Below are 9,191 nucleotides of genomic sequence, written 5' to 3' on the forward strand. Positions count from 1 at the left end.
GAGAACCGAGGACTTCCCAGCAGAGAGGGGAGCTGGGAGGCATGCTCTCTGTCACATGATATAAAACCCCAAGTGTAGTGCACAGTTGTCATTTTAGCAACTCACCCTCCATTTATCTTTCTGTTAATAGCACCGGAATATCTTTTGGCAAACCACTCCTCTCCCATTCTCAATCCATGAGGTAAACCAGACTTCTCCTCTGCGCCCCCCCACCCCAATGATTTTTTTTTTTTTCCAGTTCTGAGAGTTAAGCATATAACCAAGCCTGACTAAGCTCCCACACCACAGGGATTGATTGGGACAGGGTCCAGGTCTGATCATGCAGGGTCACTGCATCCTCCCGGCTACATGACCCACGTTGAGCCAGTCATAGTCTCTCTCAGCTGCTGGAAATCTGGAGTTGAACTTGAGGGGATTAGACGCTGGAGTCACTGGGCGCCACCATTTAGACACTGAGAATGAGGACAGGACAGCAGAAGGAAAGCTAAGAAGTGGAGAGAAATCAGTTGCTGACACTGCGTTTGAGCTCCTGGAGCCAACTGTACCTGAAAAGGATCGGCCCTTGGACTTCCCGGTAACATGAGCCAATGAAGTTCCCTCTTCCCTGAAGCCAGTTTGAGTTGGTTTTTTTCTGTTTATTTTTTTTATTTTATTTTTTTTTTACAACAAGAGTTCCAGATAAGTCACCACGAGTGTGATTTCATTTGCTTCACAATTCCATGAGCAGCAAGTCAAGGATTATCCTATCTTAGAGACCAGGTCACTGAGATCCAGAGACCTTTCTTAGGGTCACGCACCATTAGCTGAACCAGGACCAGGCTTTAGTTTTCATGATTCCTGATCTGACAGGCTCCTCCCTGAGACCTGGCTGTCTCCAAGAGCAAGCTCGCCAGGATGGCCGGATGACCCCTACCCACAGAGCCCCTACAAGCCAGGATGTCCTGATGAGTTACCGGCCATGCCTCCAAGTCAGGGAAGGACTAATGTGGGACAAACGAGCCACCCCCCCCCCCAAGTGGCAAGTAACCTGGTGGTTTCTCTGTCCCCTCGAGTTAATCTAACAGGTTTAGTCTGACCAGCGGCCAGGCCACAATGTATACAGATACAATAATCACCTTATTCGCAACACCAAAAAATTAGTTACTTATCACTTGCTTGCCACCGAGTCCTACCAAATATAGGTTCATCTCTTTGATCCCAATGTTCTCCCCATTTCTGAGGATCCCACTGACTCACAGATTCAATCAGCAAATACTGTGTACGGACCCCAGCAAAGCACTGCACTAGCTGACTGGGAACACAGAAAGGAAGCATCAGCATTTGTGTATCTGACAAAGGTTTACTGAGCCAGGCCCCGTGTGCCAGGCACATTTCAAATGCTGGTGAATGCAGCCAGCAGCGAATTAACAAGAGTCTGTTGTCCTCATGGCATCTCTAGTGCAATAGAGGGAGAAGATGCGGCAGTGGGTAGTAATTGCTTTTTGGTCCCCCAACCTTCCCTAATAATAGCTCCTGATTCTCCATTTGCATAGGGAGGAGCTGGGGCCATAACAAGAATGACCAGCTCAATAGCAACTAAATGGCAGAGCCAGGATTCGCATCCAGTCTGGCTGACTCCAGAGGCCTGCAATTATCCCCAGTCTACTCTGCCTTGCAAAGTCGGTGAGTCCATATTGTCTGAGTGTGGGTCCAATTCCAACCCAGCCCAATTGTTCCTTTTCTCCGAGAAAGAAGAATTGTGAACATGGGGACACGGGGACAGACAGACAGCACTGTGTGGTGGATTTTTTCCATCACTAATGTCCCAATGAGATGATTGCTTTTCTTCCACTTGCTTGTAATCCTAGAGATCCTCTCATTCCCCCTTGCAGTCGGATTCTCAGAGATCCATTACATCCTGCAGGCCACCCAGATACTTCCAGTAAACTCCCTTTGGATTTGACCTCATCAGAGTCTGTTTCGGTTGCATACCCACAGAAGACCTAATAGATGCAGAAAGTCCTGCAATTACCTCCGACACACGGCATAGACAAAGGGCCTGGGGCTTCAGAGCTGTGCTAATGTTTGCAAAAGCCAAAGGAAATTGGGATCTGGGGGAAGGTCTTTGTGCAAAGGGGGAGAGAACTCAAGGGATAGAAGGAGACAGGATGCAAGTCAAATATGTCAGGAGGCCTAGGGTGCATATTTTTATCTCAATCACTGAGAAAAAAAAAATTGGTTTGGGCTCCTATCTGGCTCTTTCTCCTTCTTCCCTTGGATGTGAAGATTGAATGCTTGCAGGGAGCAGACCACCAGTGGTGTTTCACATGGGGTTCAGACAGACATCAAAGTTAATCCGCTCTCTGATCTAAGCAAAATGGTGATGAGGGTATCCTGGGACAGCAGCTTCACTAATTGTGGCACTGCAGCCCAGCTGATGTATTTTTAGAATATTGTGGATTTTCATAAAGTGTCATTGCTTTCTGCAGGAAAACAGGCAGACTAGAAGCTTGGGGTTTGGAACAGAGTGGGATCTAATGCAGGGATCTCTGGACCTGAACTTGTAAGAATAAGAAAATAAGTACAGGAAACGTTTCCCTGTTTTTATCAGGCACTGTGACTTTCTGAGTGTCTACTCATCTGTATAAATATTTCCGATTTCGTTCAAGCTTTTCTTCTTTGATCTGTTCTTTACATCCAAGAGAGTTCCCCGAATATCTGTCTTGGCTTACCTCTTGCCACACCATGCACCCTATAGTTTTAACTAATATCTTTATGACTTTGTAGGGGCCAAGGGCAGGCGGCCCCAAGGTGGGCCACTGTGGCATGAACATTATTTTGAGTTAAAAGCAATCAGGGGCACCTGGCTGCCTCAGTCTGTGATGCATGTGACTCTTGATCTCAGGGTTGGGGGTTCAAGCCCCATCTTGGGTGTAGAGATTGCTTAAAAATTAAATCTCAAAAAAATTAAAAAAAAAAACAATCCAAACTTAGCAGATTCAGGAAAAGTTTTTTGTTTTTTCGTTTTTGGTTTTTATTACCTCCCCCTCAACTGCTTGCCTGTACCAGGAAGAACACTATTAATAAAGATTCCTCTTTACCTAAGAAACTGATTTGCCTAACAGGGCACATTTGTTTTCCAAAGATCTCCTTTCACCTTCCTGCTAATGCTCCTTCTCCCCTGCCCCTCTCCTTAGCTCATGTGTCACTGTCTTTGGGATTTCCCCCTGTGGATTCCCTATAACTACCCTATTAAATTTGGTTTTCTCTTGCTAATCTGTCTCGTGTCAATTTGATTCTTAGTCTTCGAAGGACCTTGAAAGGCAGAGTAAATTCTTCCTCCCCAACAGCTTCAGGAGCTACGAGTCTAGACCAGCCTTTCTGTTGAACTCCAGCCTCCCAGGGCTAGGGAAAATCCTGAGGTTCAAGACCCACTTGTTTCTGCCCTCTTCCTTTGACTCTCACTGCATCTGGTTTGGTTAGAGGCATTATCAGCTCTCCCTGGCCATGCTTCCTAATTTGTCTTGCAGGTGCCATCCCCTTCCATCACTAAACTGCCTCATTCATGGAGTACCCAAAGATTCATGGAGGACCCAAAGTACTTCTGGAAACAAAGATCTGATTCATCACTGCTCTTCTCAGAAGATTTCAGTTTCTCCCTAAAATATGAATTATTCAGCCTGGAACTCAGGGGTTTTTTAAATTTTTTTTTTAATTTAAATTCAATTAATTAACATAGGGTATTATTAGTTTCAGAGGTAGAGTTCAGAGATTCAACAGTTGCATATAACACCCAGTGCTCATTACATCCCGTGTGCTCCTTAGTGTCCATCACCCAATTACCCCCATCCCCCAACCCCCCTCCCCTCCAGCAACCCTCAGTTTGTTTCCTATACTTAAGAGTCTCTTATGGTTTGTCTCCCTCTCTGATTTCATCTTGTTTTAGTTTTCCCTCCCTTCCCCTATGCTCTTCTGTTTTGCTTCTTAAATTCTACTTGTGAGTGAAATCACATTGTATTTGTCTTTCCCTGATTGATATATTTTTCTTAGCATAATACCCTCTAGTTCCATCCATGTCATTGCAAATGGCAAGATTTCATTTTTTTGATGGCTAAGTAATATTTGATTGTATATGTATACCACATCTTCTTTATCCATTCATCTGTCGATGGACATCTGGGCTCTTTCCATATTTTGGCAATCGTGGACATTGCTGCTATAAACATTGGGGTGCAGGTGCCCCTTCGGATCACTACATTTGTGTCTTTGGGGTAAATCCCTAGTAGTGCAATTGCTGGGTCAGAGGGTAGCTCTATTTTCAACTTTTTGAAGAACCTCTATGCTGTTTGCCAGAGTGGCTGTACCCACTTGCATTCCCACCAACAGTGTGAGAAGGCTCCCTTTTCTCCACATCCTTGCCAATATCTGTCATTTCCTGACTTGTTAGTTTTAGCCATTCTGACTAGTGTGAGGTGGTATCTCATTGTGGTTTTGATTTGTATTTCTCTGATGCCAACTGATGTTGAACATTTTTTCATGTGTCTGTTGGCCATTTGGATGTCTTCTTTGGAGAAATTTCTGTTCATATCTTCTGCCCATTTCTTGATTGGATTATTCTTTTGGTTGAGTCTAAGAAGTTCTTTATAGATTTTGGATACTAGCCCTTTAGCTGATAAGACATTTGCAAATGTCTTCTCCCATTCTGTTGTTTGTCTTTTGTTTTTGTTGACTGTCTCTTTTGCTGTGCAAAAGTTTTTTATCTTGGTGAAGTCCCAATAGTTCATTTTTGCCTTTGTTTCCCTTGCCTTTGGAAATGTGTCTAGCAAAAAGTTGCTGCAGCTGAGGTCAAAGAGGTTGCTGCCTGTGTTCTCCTCTAGGATTTTGATGGACTCCTGCCTCACATTTAGGTCTTTCATCCATTTTGAGTCTATTTTTGTGTATGGTGTAAGGAGATGGTTTCATTCTTCTCCATGTGGTTGTCCAATTTTCCCAACACCATTTGTTAAAGAGACTGTCTTTTTTCCATTGCATATTCTCTCCTGCTTTGTCAAAGATTAGTTGACCATAGAATTGAGGGTCCATTTCTGGGTTCTCTATTGTGTTCCACTGATCTATGTTTTTGTCCCAGTACCATATTGTCTTGATAATTACAGCTTTGTAATAGAGCTTGAAGATCGGAATTGTGATGTCACCAGCTTTGGTTTTCTTTTTCAACATTCCTTTTGTTATTTCGGGTCTCTTCTGGTTCCATACAAATTTTAGAATTATTTGTTCCAGCTCTGTGAAAAAAGTTGATGGTATTTTGTTAAGGATTGCATTGAATGTATAGATTGCTCTGGGTAGCATAGACATTTTAACAATATTTGTCCTTTCAATCCATGAGCATGGAATGTTTTTCCATTTCTTTGTGACTTCCTCTGTTTCTTTCATGAGTGTTCTGTAGTTTTCAGAGTACAGATCCTTTGCCTCTTTGGTTAGGTTTATTCCTAGGTATTTATGGGTTTTGGGTGCAGTTGTAAATAGGATCAATTCCTTAATTTCTCTTTCTTCTGTCTCATTGTTAGTGTATAGAAATGCAACTGATTTCTGTGCATTGGTTTTATATCCTGCCACTTTGCTGAGTTCCTGTATGAGTTCTAGCAATTTTGGGATGAAGTCTTTGGGTTTCCACATACAGTATCATGTCATCTGCAAAAAGTTAGAGTTTGGCTTCTTCTTTGCTGATTTGAATGCCTTTTATTTCTTTTTGTTGTCTGTTTCCTGAAGCTAGGACTTCTAGTACTATGTTGAACAACAGTGGTGAGAGTGGACATCCTTGTCATGTTCCTGACCTTAGGGGAAACGCTCTCAGTGTTTTCCCATTGAGAATGATATTGTCTGTGGGATTTTCATATATGGCTTTTATGATATTGAGGTATACTCCCTCTATCCCTACACTGTGGAGAGTTTTAATCAAGAAAAGATGCTGTACTTTGTCAAATGCTTTTTCTGCATCTATTGAGAGGATCATATGGTTCTTGTCCTTTCTTTTATTAATGTAGTGTATCATGTTGATTGATTTGTGGATGTTGAACCAACCGTGCAGCCCAGGAATAAATCCCAGTTGGTCATGGTGGATAATCTTTTCCATGTACTGTTGGATCCTATTGGCTAGTGTCTTGGTGAGAATTTTTTCATCCATGTTCCTCAGGGATATTGGTCTGTAATTCTCCCTTTTGGTGGTCTCTTTGTCTGGCTTTGGGATCAAGGTAATGCTGACCTCGTAGAAAGAGTTTGTGGACCTCAGGTTTTGATCAACAGGCCACTGCTGCATCCTGTGTCCTCAGCTGAGTGAAATAATCTGTGTCTATGTTGTTGTGCTCTGTGCCTATGGCTGATCAAATCAGCTTGGACGTGTGACCTAGAACACAGTCAAAGGTCCAAAATCTCTGCCTAAGTGGGGAATGGGCTGACCCAATGAGATTCTCTGCCTCTAGAATTTCAGCTGTAAAGTCAGGGAGAGTCAGGAGGTTGGCAGAGGGAGCAGAAGTTGGACAGATGCACAGGGAGAGGCAGTAGCAGCATGAGGAGAGCTGTGAGTAAGTCATGGTGATGAATCAGCAGAAGCTGTGAGAGCAAAGTTTGGTGAGTAGATGCTATTCCCAGGCAATGAGAGAATTGCTGGGAATAGCAGGAAGCAGAGAACAATGGAAGAGAATTAAAATGAAGATCCACACATACCTGCTGCTGAGAAGTAACAAGTTACTGCAAGCCCTAAGGCTGCCTGGGATCCATTTATTCATTCATTGTTTTCTACCATTTTCTGTTGAGCATCCAGCATATGCCAGACCTCATTCTAAGCACTAGACAAGTCCTTGCCTTCATGGATAAAAAAGTAAAACAATCTTACAGATACAGAGAACACATTGGTGGTTGCCAGAGGTGGGTGGCTGGGGGTGGGCAAAACAGGTGAAGAAGGTCAAAAGGTACGAACTTCTAGTTATAAAATAAATAAGCCATGAGGATATAATGTACAGCATGGCAACTATAGTTCCGAATACTGTATTGCATATTTGAAAGTTGCTAAGAGAGTAAATCTTAAAATTTCTCATCAGAAGAAAATTGTCACTATGTATGGTGATGGATGTTAACTAGACTTATAGTGGTGGTGACCATTTCATAATATATACAACTATTGAATCATTATGTTGTATACCTGAAAAAAATATAATGTTGCATGTCAACTGTACCTCAATAAAAATAGATTAGAAAATAGATGGGACAGTTTGACATTTCTTACAAAATTAAATATACTCTTACCATACAATCCAGCAATCATATTCCTTGGTATTTACCCAAAAAAAAGCTGAAGACTTGTGTCCACTCAGAAACCTGCACATGAATGTTGATAGCAGCTTTGTTCACAATTGTCAAAACCTGGAAGCAATCAAGTTGTCTTTTGGTAGGTGAATGGATAAATGACCTGTGCTACTTCCAGACAATGGGATATTATCCAGTGCTCCAAAGAATGAGCTATCAAGGCATGAAAAGACATATTGAAGAAACTGAAGTGCATATTACTAAGTGAAAGGAGCCCATCTGAGATGACTACATACTATGTGATTCCAACTATATGACATTCTGGGAAAGGCAAAACTATGGAGACAATAAAAAGATCAGTCATTGCCAAGAGTTAAGAAAGAGGGAAGGATGAATAGACAGAGCACAGAGGAGGTTTAGGGCAGTGAAAATACTCTGTATGATCCCATAATGATGAATACATGTCATTATACATTTGTCCCAACTCGTGGAATGTACTACACCAAGAGTGAACCTTAATGTAAACTACGGACTTTGGAGATAATGACTTGTCGATGGGGGGGTCACAGAATGTAACAAATGTACCACTCTGGTGGAGGATGTTGATAAGGAGGGAGGCTGTGCATGTGTGGCGGCAGGAGGTATATGAAAACTCTTTGTACTTTCTGCTCTGTTTTGCTGGGAACCTAAAACTACCCTAGCATACAAAAGCCATTAAAGAAATTCATGTTTTAATAAAAAACTGAAGGAGAGATTACTCCAGATTAAAAGAAACTAAAGAAGTATTCCATAAGTAAGTAAATAAATAAAGTAAATGAATGAATGAAGTAATGGAGTAATGAGTTCTAGGAAGAAAAGTAGAGCTGGTAAGGGGACTGTGTGTAGGGGCAACTATTTTTACTTAGGTGTCAAAGAAGGCCTCTTTGAGAAGGTGACAGAAACCTGAATAAAGAGAAGGGGGAACCATGTGAATATTTAAGAAAAGATGAACCATCCAGGTGGAGGGTGAAGAGACTATGAGTGTGAAAGGGCTGAGCCCACAGTGGGTTTACTCTTCAAAGAACAACAACAAAGAGATTGATGTGGCTGGAGGGAAGTAAGCAAAGGAGACAGGAAAGGAAAACTAAGTCATCAAGGTAGCCAGGCAAGAGAAGCATGCCATGGGCCTCACGGGCCATGAAGGGCGTAAAATGTTACTGTGTGTTGCCTTGAAGGGGCACGTGCACCCCAATGTTTATAGCAGCAATGTCCAGAGCTGCCAACATATGGAAAGAGTCCAGATCTCCATCTACAGATGAATGGATAAAGAAGATGTGGGACACATATACAATGGAATATTACTCAGCCATCAAAAAGAATGAGATATTGCCATTTGCAATGACATGGATGGAACTAGAGGACATTGTGCTAAGCAAAATAAGTTAGTCAGAGAAAGACAATTATCATATGATTTCACTCACATGTGAAATTTAAGAAACAAAACAGACGAACATAGAGGAATGGAAGGAAAACTAAAATAAGAGGAAAACAGAGAAGGAGGCAAACCATAAGCGACTCTTCACTATAGGAAACAAACTGAGCATTCCTGGAAGGAAGATGGGTGGGAGATGGGGTAACTGGGTGATGGGCATTAAGGAGGGCACTTGATGTGATGAGCGCTGGGTGTTGTATGCAACTGGTGAATCACTGAATTCTACCTCTGAAACCAATAATACAGTATATGTTAATAAAAACTATTACTGTGCGTGTGATGGAGAGCAATTGGGGGATCCCTAGCAATCTTCCAATTCCAGTGCGTTCTGGCAAGCCCAGCTGCTCTATGGTTCCCATTCTTCTACGAATTCCTGTCTCCCTTAACTTATCCATAGAGCCCCATTTTTCCCATAAAACCCTTTAATCAGATGAGCAGGAAT

Source organism: Ursus maritimus, unplaced genomic scaffold (genome assembly GCF_017311325.1).
Source record: "Ursus maritimus isolate PB19 unplaced genomic scaffold, ASM1731132v1 scaffold_8, whole genome shotgun sequence".
In the NCBI taxonomy this organism is placed as follows: domain Eukaryota; kingdom Metazoa; phylum Chordata; class Mammalia; order Carnivora; family Ursidae; genus Ursus; species Ursus maritimus.